The sequence below is a fragment of the Balaenoptera acutorostrata genome, chromosome 1 (genome assembly GCF_949987535.1).
Source record: "Balaenoptera acutorostrata chromosome 1, mBalAcu1.1, whole genome shotgun sequence".
Classification (NCBI taxonomy): Eukaryota; Metazoa; Chordata; class Mammalia; order Artiodactyla; family Balaenopteridae; genus Balaenoptera; species Balaenoptera acutorostrata.
Genome location: NC_080064.1, coordinates 63353113 through 63364820, shown reverse-complemented (window position 1 = coordinate 63364820; position 11708 = coordinate 63353113).

The following is an 11708-nucleotide window of genomic DNA, read 5'->3' as shown; positions in this document are numbered from 1 at the left end:
TCCATTCCAGTACCAGAAAAAATTTTACAAGATTTTTTTTAAAGAAATAATATAAGCAGTGCATTTACAAATTTCTGAAATATTTGTGCAATTTGCTATATATTCTTGTCAGCAATAAAGTGATTGTCTTGCAATGTGTAAAAGAAAGAAAATAAATTCAAAAATAATCTAAACAAGTTATAATATTACTACATTTCTAACCTGTAATGGGTTTCTATTAATTTGTTAGGTGACTTTTGTAGTAAAACTTTTCTTAAAGTAAGAAAACACATGATAGTAGGAAAACATATACAAGGGACCACAACATCTAAGATCAGTGCTCATTTGACATAAAGTCAGATTTTAGCAAGGCTTTTTATTTAAAGATTACTCTAGAAGGTATCAAAATCCAAACTTCTGCAGGAGGCAGACAACAAATGTAAAAAAATAAGCCAAGTAATATGAGAATATAATAAATATAATGAGGTGAAGGGCAAATCAGAGAGTTCAAGCTCCATCTGAAGACATTTAATTTGAGAAAGTAAATAAATAAAGCACTCTATGAACCTACTGAATTTCACTGTGGATATGGCTGAAACCCACATTGTAATCTATCCAAAGCCTCAGTTGGCTAAGATAAATTTGGGAAAAGGTACAGTAGGTTTGGGATATTAAAGTCAGAATTAAAGACTTGTACTGCAAACCCACTAAGTCAGACAAAACAGTGAAAAATAGATTTTTGATGAAAATAATTTATAAATAAATAAGTATACTTGCTCACTAAAATAGGAATTGGTAAGCTACTTGAGCATATGTAATACATTAATTCATTAATAATCACAACTCTCTTCAAACATTCATACTATTAATAAATAAAATTTTCCCTGAACAATGTCATATTTACTCCAGACCCTCCTTGAAATGTCACATTGATAAGTAAAGAAATTGTGGGAGGACCTTCAAGATGGCAGAAGAGTAAGATGTGGAGATCACCTTTCTCCCCACAAATACATCAAAACTACATCTACATGTGGAACAACTCCTACAGAACACCTACTGAACGCTGGCAGAAGACCTCGGACCTCCCAAAAGGCAAGAAACTCCCCACGTACCTGGGTAGGGCAAAAGAAAAAAGAAAAAACAGAGACAAAAGAATAGGGATGGGACCTGCACCAGTGGGAGGGAGCTGTGAAGGAGGAAAGGTTTCCACACACTAGGAAACCCCTTCACGGGCAGAGACTGGGGGTGGGTGGTGGGGGAAAGCTTTGGAGCCACGGAGGAGAGCGCAGCAACAGGGGTGCAGAGGGCAAAGCAGAGAGATTCCTGCAAAGAGGATCAGTGCTGAGCAGCACTCACCAGCCCGAGAGGCTTGTCTGCTCACACACTGGGGCAGGTGGGGGCTGGGAGCTGAGGCTCGGGCTTCAGAAGTCAGAGCCCAGGGAGAGGACTGGGGTTGGCTGTGTGAACACAGCCTGAAGGGGGCTAGTGTGCCACAGCTAAACTGGAGGGAGTCCAGGAAAATGTCTGGAACTGCCTAAGAGTCAAGAGACCATTGTGTGAGGGCGTGTGAGGAAAGGAAATTCCGAACACCAACTAAATGAGCTTCAGAGACGGTCGTGAGCCACGGTTATCAGCGTGGACACCAGAAACAGATATGAAACACTAACGTTGCTGCTGAAGCCATCAAGAAGCCTGTATGCAAGCACAGGTCACTATCCACAATGCCCCTCCCACGAGCCTGTGCAGCCCACCACTGCAATGGTCCCGTAATCCAGGGACAACTTCCCCTGGAGAACACACAGCACGCATCAGGCTGTTGCAAAGTCATGCTGGCCTCTGCTGCCACAGGCTCGCCCCACATTCTGTACCCCTCCCTCCCCCCGGCTGGTGTGAGCCAGAGCCCCCTAATCAGCTGCTCCTTTGACCCCCTCCTGTCTGGACTAAGAACAGATGCCAGAGAGTGACCGACATGCAGAGGCAGGGCCAAATCCAAAGCTGAACCCCAGGAGCTGAGAGAACAAAAAAGAGAAAGGGAAATTAATTCGTGCAACCTCAGGAGCTGCGGGTTAAATCTCCGCAATCAACTTGATGTACCCTGCATCTGTGGAATATGTGAATAGACAATGAATCATCCCAAAATTGAGGCAGTGGACTTTGGGAGCAACTGTAGACTTGGGGTTTGCTGGATGAGACTAACCAGCTTCTAATTTTTATGTTTATTTTAGTTTAGTTTTTAATGCTTGTTATCATTGGTGGATTTGGTTATTGGTTTAGTTGCTCTCTTCCGTTTTTTTGGTTACCTTTTTATTTTTTCATTTTAATAACATTTTTTTAATTTTTTATTTTAATAACTTTATTTATTTTATTATTTTTTTTTCTTTCCCTCTTTTTTTTTTCTCCCTTTTCTTCTGATTCATGTGGCTAACACAGTCTTGGTGCACTGGTTGGGTGTCAGGCCTGAGCCTCTGAGGTGGGAGAGCTGAGTTCAAGACACTGGAACACCAGACACCTCCCAGGCCCACGTAATATCAATTGGCGAGAGCTCTCCCAGAGATCTCCGTCTCAATGCTAAGACCCAGCCCACACAACGGCCAGTAAGCTCCAGTGCTAGAAACCCCATGCCAAACAACTAGCAAGACAGGAACACAACCCCACCCATTAGCAGACAGGCTGCCTAAAGTCATAATAATTTCACAGACACCCCAAGACACACTACTGGACTCAGTCCTGCCCAACAGACAGAAAAGATCCAGCCTCATCCACCAGAACACAGGCACCAGTCCCTTCCACCAGGAAGCCTACACAACCCACTGAACCAACCTTACCCACTGGAGGCAGACACCAAAAACAACAGGAACTACATACCTGCAGCCTGTGAAAAGGAGACCCCAAACATAGTGAGTTAAGCCAAATGAGAAGACAGAGAAATACACAGCAGAGGAAGGAATAAAGTAAAAACCCAACAGACCAAACAAATGAAAAGGAAATAGGCAGTCTACCTGAAAAATAATTCAGAGTAATGATAGTAAAGATGATCCAAAATCTTGGAAATAGAATGGAGAAAATACAAGAAACGTTTAACAAGGACCTAGAAGAACAAAAGAGCAAAGAAAGAATGATGAACAACACAATAAATGAAATTAAAAATTTTCTAGAAGTAATCAATAGCAGAATAACTGAGGCAGAAGAACGGATAAGTGACCTGGAAGATAAAATACTGGAAATAACTACTGCAGAACAAAACAAAGAAAAAAGTATGAAAAGAATTGAGGACAGTCTCAGAGACCTACAGGACAATATTAAAAGCACAAACATTCCAATAATAGGGGTCCCAGAAGAAGAAGAAAAAAATAAAGGGACAGAGAAAATATTTGAAGAGATTATAGTTGAAAACTTCCCTAATATGGGAAAGGAAATAGTCAGTCAAGTCCAGGGAGTGCAGAGTCCCATACAGGATAAATCAAAGGAGAAACACGATAAGACGCATATTAATAAAACTATCAAAAATTAAACACAAAGAAAAAATACTGAAAGCAGCAAAGGAAAAACAACAAATAACATACAAGGGAATCCCCATAAGATTAACAGCTGATCTTTCAGCAGAAACTCTGCAAGCCAGAAGGGAGTAGCAGGACCTACAACCAAGATTACTCTACCCAGCAAGGATCTCATTCAGATTCGATGGAGAAATTAAAATCTTTACAGACAAGCAAAATCTAAGAGAATTCAGCAGCACCAAACCAGCTTTACAACAAATGCTAACGGAACTTCTCTAGGTAGGAAACACAAGAGAAGGAAGATACCTACAATAACGAACCCCAAACAACTAAGAAAATGGTAATAGAAACACACATATTGATAACTACCATAAATGTGAATGGATTAAATGCTCCAACCAAAAGACATAGACTGGCTGAATGGACACAAAAACAAGACCTATATATACGCTGTCTACAAGAGACTCACTTCAGACCTAGGGACACATACAGACTGAAAGTGAGGGGATGGAAAAAGATATTCCATGCAAATAGAAATCAAAAGAAAGCTGGAGTAGCAGGTCTCATATCAGACAAAATAGACTTTAAAATAAAGACTATTATGTGAGACAAAAAGGACACTACATAATGATCAAGGGATCAACCAAGAAGAAGATAGAACAATTGTAAATATTTATGCACCCAACAGGAGCACCTCAGTACATAAGGAAAATGCTAACAGCCATAAAAGGGGAAATTGACAGTAACACAATCATAGGAGGGAACTTTAACACCCTACTTTCACCAATGGACAGATCATCCAAAATGAAAATAAATAAGGAAACACAAGCTTTAAATGACACATTAAACAAGATGGACTTAATTGATATTTATAGAACATTCCATTCCAAACAACAGAATATACTTTCTTCTCAAGTGCTCATGGAACATTCTCCAGGTTAGATCATATCTTGGGTCACAAATCAAGCCTTGGTAAATTTAAGAAAATTGAAATCATATCAAGTGTCTTTTCCGACCACAACGCTATGAGACTAGCTATCAATTACAAGAAAAAAACTGTAAAAAATACAAACACATGGAGGTTAAACAATATGCTACTAAATAACCAAGAGATCAGTGAAGAAATCAAAGAGGATATCAAAAACTACTTAGAAACAAATGACAATGAAAACACGACGACTGAAAACCTTTGGGATGCAGCAAAAGCAGTTCTAAGAGGGAAGTTTATAGCAATACAAGCCTACCTCAAGAAACAGGAAACATCTCGAATAAACAACCTAACCTTGCACCTGAAGCAATTAGAGAAAGAAGAACAAAAAACTCCAAAGCTAGAAGAAGGAAAGAAATCATAAAGATCAGATCAGAAATAAATGAAAAAGAAATGAAGGAAACGACAGCAAAGATCAATAAAACTAAAAGCTGGTTCTTTGAGAAGATAAACAAAATTGATAAACCATTAGCCAGACTCATCAAGAAAAAAAAGGGAGAAGACTCAAATCAATAGAATTAGAAATGAAAAAGGAGAAGTAACAACTGACACTGCAGAAATACAAAGGATCATGAGAGATAACTACAAGCAACTGTATGCCAATAAAATGGACAACCTGGAAGAAATGGACAAATTCGTAGAAAAGCATAACATTCCGAGACTGAACCAGGAGGAAATAGAAAACATAAATAGACCAATCACAAACACTGAAATTGAGACCATGATTAAAAATCTTCCAACAAACAAAAGCTCAAGATCAGATTGCTTCACAGGCGAATCCTATCAAATATTTAGAGAAGAGCTAACACCTATCCTTCTCAAACTCTTCCAAAATATAGCAGAGGGAGGAACACTCCCAAAATCATTCTATGAGGTCACCGACCCTGATACCAAAACCAGACAAAGATGTCACAAAAAAAGAAAACTATAGGCCAATATCACTGATGAACATAGATGCAAAAATCCTCAACAAAATACTAGCAAACAGAATCCAACAACACATTAAAAGGATTATACACCATGATCAAGTGGGGTTTATCCCAGGAATGCAAGGATTCTTCAATATATGCAAATCAATCAATGGGATAAGGCACCGTAACAAATTGAAGGAAAAAAACCATATGATCATCTCAATAGATGCAGAAAAAAGCTTTTGACAAAATTCAACACCTATTTATGATAAAAACCCTCCAGAAAGTAGGCATAGAGGGACCTTACCTCAACATAATATAGGCCATATATGGCAAACCCACAGCCAACATTGTTCTCAATGGTGAAAAACTGAAAGCTTTTCCTCTAAGATCAGGAACAAGACAAGGTTTTCCATTCTCACCGTTATTATTCAACATAGTTTTGGAAGTTTTACCAATAGCAAACAGCGAAGAAAAAGAAATAAGAGGAATCCAAATTGGAAAAGAAGAAATAAATCTGTCACTGTTTGCAGATGACATACTATACATTGAGAATCCTAAAGGTGCTACCAGAAAACTACTAGAGCTCATCAATGAATCTGGTAAAGAAGCAGGATAAAAAATTAATGCACGGAAATCTCTTGCATTCCTATACACTAATGATGAAAATATCTGAAAGAGAAATTAGGAAACACTCCAATTTACCATTGCAACAAAAAGAATAAAATACCTAGGAATAAACCTACCCAAGGAGACAAAAGACCTGTATGCAGAAAACTGTAAGACACCGATGAAAGAAATTAAAGATGATACAAACAGATGGAGAGATATACCATGTTCTTAGATTGGAAGAATCAACATTGTGAAAAGGACTATACAACCGAAAGCAATCTACAGATTTAATGCAATCCCTATCAAACTACCAATGGCATTTTTCACAGAACTAGAACAAAAAATTTCACAATTTGTATGGAAACACAAAAGACCCTGAATAGCCAAAGTAGTCTTGAGAAAGAAAATCAGAGCTGGAGGAATCAGGCCCCCGGACATCAGACTATACTACAAAGCTACAGTAATCAAGACAGTTTGGTACTGGCACAAAAACAGAAATATAGATCAATGGAACAGGATAGAAAGCCCAGAGATAAACCCACGCACATATGGTCACCTTATCTTTGATAAAGGAGGCAAGCATATACAGTGGAGAAAAGACAGCCTCTTCAATAAGTGGTGCTGGGAAAATTGGACAGGTACATGTAAAAGTAAGAAATTAGAACACTCCCTAACACTATACACAAAAATAAACTCAAAATGGATTAAAGACCTAAATGTAAGGCCAGACACTATAAAATTCTTAGTGGAAAACATAGGCAGAACACTCTATGACATAAATCACAGCAAGAACCTTTTTGACCCACCTCCTAGAGAAATGGAAATAAAAACAAGAATAAACAAATGGGACCTAATGAAACTTAAAAGCTTTTGCATAGCAAAGGAAACCATAAACAAGATGAAAAGACAACCCTCAGAATCTGAGAAAATATTTGCAAACGATGCAACTGACAAAGGATTAATCTCCAAAATATACAAGCAGCTCATGCACCTCAATATCAAAAAAGCAAACAACCCAATCCAAAAATGGGCAGAAGACCTAAATAGACATTTCTCCAAAAAAGATATACAGATTGCCAACAAACACATGAAAGGATGCTCAACATCACTAATCATTAGAGAAATGCAAATCAAAATTACAATGATGTTCCATATATATGTGTTAGCATACGGTATTTGTTTTTCTCTTTCTGACTTACGTCCCTCTGTATGACAGACTCTAGGTCATATATATGGAATCTAAAAACAAACAAACAAACAAAAAAAAAACATGGTTCTGAGAACCCTAGGGGCAGGACAGTAATAAAGACGCAGACGTAGCAAATGGACTTGAGGACACGGGGAGGGGGAAGGGTAAGCTGGGACGAAGTGAGAGAGTGGCATGGACATATATACACTACCGAATGTAAAATAGATAGCTAGTGGGAAGCAGCCACATTAGTACAGGGAGATCAGCTTGGTGCTTTGTGACCACCTAGAGGAGTGGGATAGGGAGGGTGGGAGGGAGACGCAAGAGGGAGGAGATATGGGGATATATATATATATATATATATATATATATATATGTATAGCTGATTCACTTTGTTATAAAGCAGAAACTAACACACCATGGTAATGCAATTATACTCCAATAAAAATGTTAAAAAAAATAAAATAAAATTACAATGAGGTATTACCTCACACCAGTCAGAATGGTCATCATCAAAAAATCTACAAACAATAAATGCTGGAGAGGGTGTGGAGAAAAGAGAACTCTCTTGTGCTGTTGGTGGGAATGCAAATTGATACAGCCACTATGGAGAACATTATGGAGGTTCCTTAAAAAACTAAAAATAGAACTACCATGTGACCTAGCAATCCCACTACTAGGCATATACCCTGAGAAAACCATAATTCAAAAAGAGTCATGCACCACAATGTTCATTGCAGCACTATCTACAATAGCCAGGACATGGAAGCAACCTAAGTGTCCATCAACAGATGAATGGATAAAGAAGATGTAGCACCTATATGCAATGGAAAATTATTCAGCCATCAAAAGAAATGAAATTGAGTTATTTGTAGTTAGGTGGATGGACCTAGAAAATGTCATACAGAATGAAGTAAGTCAGATAGAGAAAAACAAATACCATATGCTAACACATATATATGGAATCTTAAAAAAAAAAAAAAAAGTCCTGAAGAACCTAGGGGCAGAGCAGGAATAAAAATGAGACCTAGAGAATGGACTTAAGGACACAGGGAGAGGGAAGTGTAAGCTTGGACGAAGTGAGAGAGTGGCATTGACGTATATACACTACCAAATGTGAAATAGATAGCTAGTGAGAAGCAGCTGCATAGCACAGGGAGATCAGCTCCGTGCTTTGTGACCACCTAGAGGGGTGGGATAAGAAGGGTGGGAGGGAGACGCAAGAGGGAGGGAATATGGGGATATAAGTATACGTATAGCTGATTCACTTTGTTATACAGCAGAAACTAACACAAAAATGTAAATCAATTATACCCCAATAAAGTTTTTTAAAAAAAAAGAAATTGTGCTTTGTACAGAGTTACTTACACCCTCATATTTACTTTGTAGTTGGAATTATGAACAAATACTGTCACCAACAAATTTAAAAACTAATTTTATAAATCAAAGATTACAATTAAAAATAATGATTGGCTCCTTTTACAGGTATTTATAGACATTGTTTAGAGTACTTGTCATCAATGTATTCTATTATGACTAATTTTAGCTAGTAATTATTTAGAAGCTCATACACATATAGGATGTTAAATGTAGGGCCACAGGGTGCTTCCCTTCTGGCACAGTGGTTAAGAATCCGCCTGCCAATGCAGGGGACTTGGGTTCAAGCCCTGGTCCAGGAAGATCCCACATGCCATGGAGCAACTAAGACTGTGCACCACAACTACTGAGCCTGTGCTCTAGGGCCCACAAGCCACAACTACTGAGCCTGCATGCCACAAGTACCGAAGCCCAATTGCCTAGAGCCCGTGCTCCACAACAAGAGAAGCCACTTCAGTGAGAGGCCTGCACACCACAAAGAAGAGTAGCTGCCTCTCGTCACAACTAGAGAAAGCCTCTGCGCAGCAATGAAGACCAAATGCAGCCAAAAATAAATACAAAAATAAATACTTCTATAAAAAAAATATATAGGGGCACAATACTTGTATAAATCATGCTGCAAGTTCTTACACAGCACAAAATTTTACAATGTAGTTACAACAATTCCAAAACAGTAAAAATACAAATATGTCAGTATCTAAATTGAGAGATGCACTAAGCAAGTTTAGATAACATTCTTTTCTTTTTCAATAATAAATTCAGCATTAATACTGTACTACATATCAAAAACACAGAAATTAGCAAAAGAGGCCAAGTTTGTGTCCCTCAAAGAGCTTTCTTCTTGTAGGGGGAGAAAAGTAGTAAAAAATAAAATTATAGGTGATAATGAATGTTACAACGAAAATGAAAATGAAATTGGGAAAGAGCCTAGTCTCTCTGACAAAGTGATATAAATACAAAACAGAATGAAATGAGGACGATAAAGATGAAATTATTTGACATGAGATCAGTTATTTTCCATTCAGACTCTCCCTAGTCCCTAGCAAAGACAAATCTAATTCTGTCTCCATGGAGTTTCCTATTATATACATTTTATGTAAACAGAATACTACAGTGTATGGTCTTTTGTGTCTGGTCTATTTAAATTAACATCATTTTTCCATCATCCATTGTGCAGTATCTATCAGTACATTATTCTTTTTGAAGACTAAATAATATTCCATTGTATGGATATGCCATAATTTGTTTTAAATTCATTAGTTGATGGACCTTTGTCTATTATGAATAATGTTATTATGAACATTCATGAACAAGTTTTACGTATATATATGTTTTAAATTCTCTTGTGTAAATTACTAGAGATGAAATTGTTGGGTCATATGGCAACTTTATTTTTATATTTTGAAAAACTGAGAAACTGTTTTCCAAAGTGATGGTAACATTTTGGATTTCTTACCAGGAATGTATGAGAGTTCCAAATTTTCCACATCCTTGCCACTTGTTATTTCCATCTTAGGGGGTATGAAGGGGCATCTAATTGTGCTTTTGACTTGCAATTCCCAAATGATTAATGTGTTTAGCATCTTTTCATGTGCTTATTGGCCATGTGTATGTCATCACTGGAAAATATTCAAATGTTTTTTTTTCCCCATTTTATGTTAGTCTAAGAGTTACTTCTAAGAGATTTTTAGCTTTGACTCAATTTACAACTATAATATATTTTGAGTTAAATTTTGTATACGGTGTGATGTTGGGGTTTAACTTCATTCATGTGCATTTGAACCACTGTCAAAATGACTACTATCTCCCCCACTGAATTCTACAAGCACCCTTGAAAAAAATCAATTGACTCTAACTATATGTGGTTATTAGAGGATCTTCAATTATGTTCCATTAATCTATATGTCTATCCTTCTGCCAGTACCATACTGTTTTGATTACTGTAGCCTACTAGTGAGTTTTGAAGTGTGAATTCCTCAAGTTTGTTGTTCTTTTTAAAGATTGTTTTGGCCATTCTGGGCCTCTTGCATTTCCATATGAATTGTAGGATCATCTTCTTAATTTTCAAAAAATTAAAAAGGAGGATGGAATTTAGACAAAGAATTGCATTAAATCAATAGATCATTTTGGGGAGTATTGCCATCTTAACAGTATTACTTCTATTAATCCATGTACATGGAAAATATTTCCATTTATTTTGGACTTCTTTAATGTCTTTAAATAATGTTTGATAGTTTCCACGTACAAATATTACACTTCTCTTGTTAATTTGTTACATTTATTCCTGAGTATTTCATTATTTTCGATACTGTTGTAAAGGGAATTGTTTTCTTAATTTCACTTTTGAATTGTTCATTGCTATTACATAGAAATACAACTGATTTTTGAATATTGATATTGAAACTTTTAGCCTTACTAAACTCTAAATTTATAAGTTCTAATAGTGTTATAGGCTTATGAATGTGTGTGTGTGTGTTCCTTAGGACTTTCTATATACAAGATCATGTCGTCTGTGAATTGAGAGTTTTATTTCTTCCTCTTCAATGTGGATGTCTTTTTTATTTCTTATTCTTGCCTAATTAGCATGGATAGAACCTCCAATACACTATTGAAAAAGAAGTGGTGAAAGGACACATCCTTGTCTTATTTCTAATCCTAGAGAGAAATCGTTCAGTCTTTCACCTCTAAGTACGATATTTGCCGTGAGTTTTTTTGTAGATGGCCCAAATTACATTGAGAATGTGCTCCTCTATTCCTAATTAGTTGCATGTTTTTATAATGAAAGCATCTTGGAGTATGTCAAATGATTTTTTTGCGTCTATTGAGGTGGTATGTGATTTTTGTTCCTTGTTAAAATGGTCTGTTACATTGATTTTCATATGTTAAATCAACTTTGCTGAGATAAATCCCACTAGGTAATGGTATATAATCCTTTGTAGATGTTGCTGGCATAGGTTTTCTAGCAGTTTGTTGAGGATTTTGCAACCATATTCATAAAGTATATTGGTCTGCATTTTTCTTTTCTTGTGATGTCTTTGTCTAGTTTTGGTATTAATAGATGGAAATGAATAAATAGAAATTTATAGAATGAATTGAGACATATTAGCTCTTCTAGTTTTTGAAAGAATTTGTGAAAGATTGCTATTCTTTTTTAA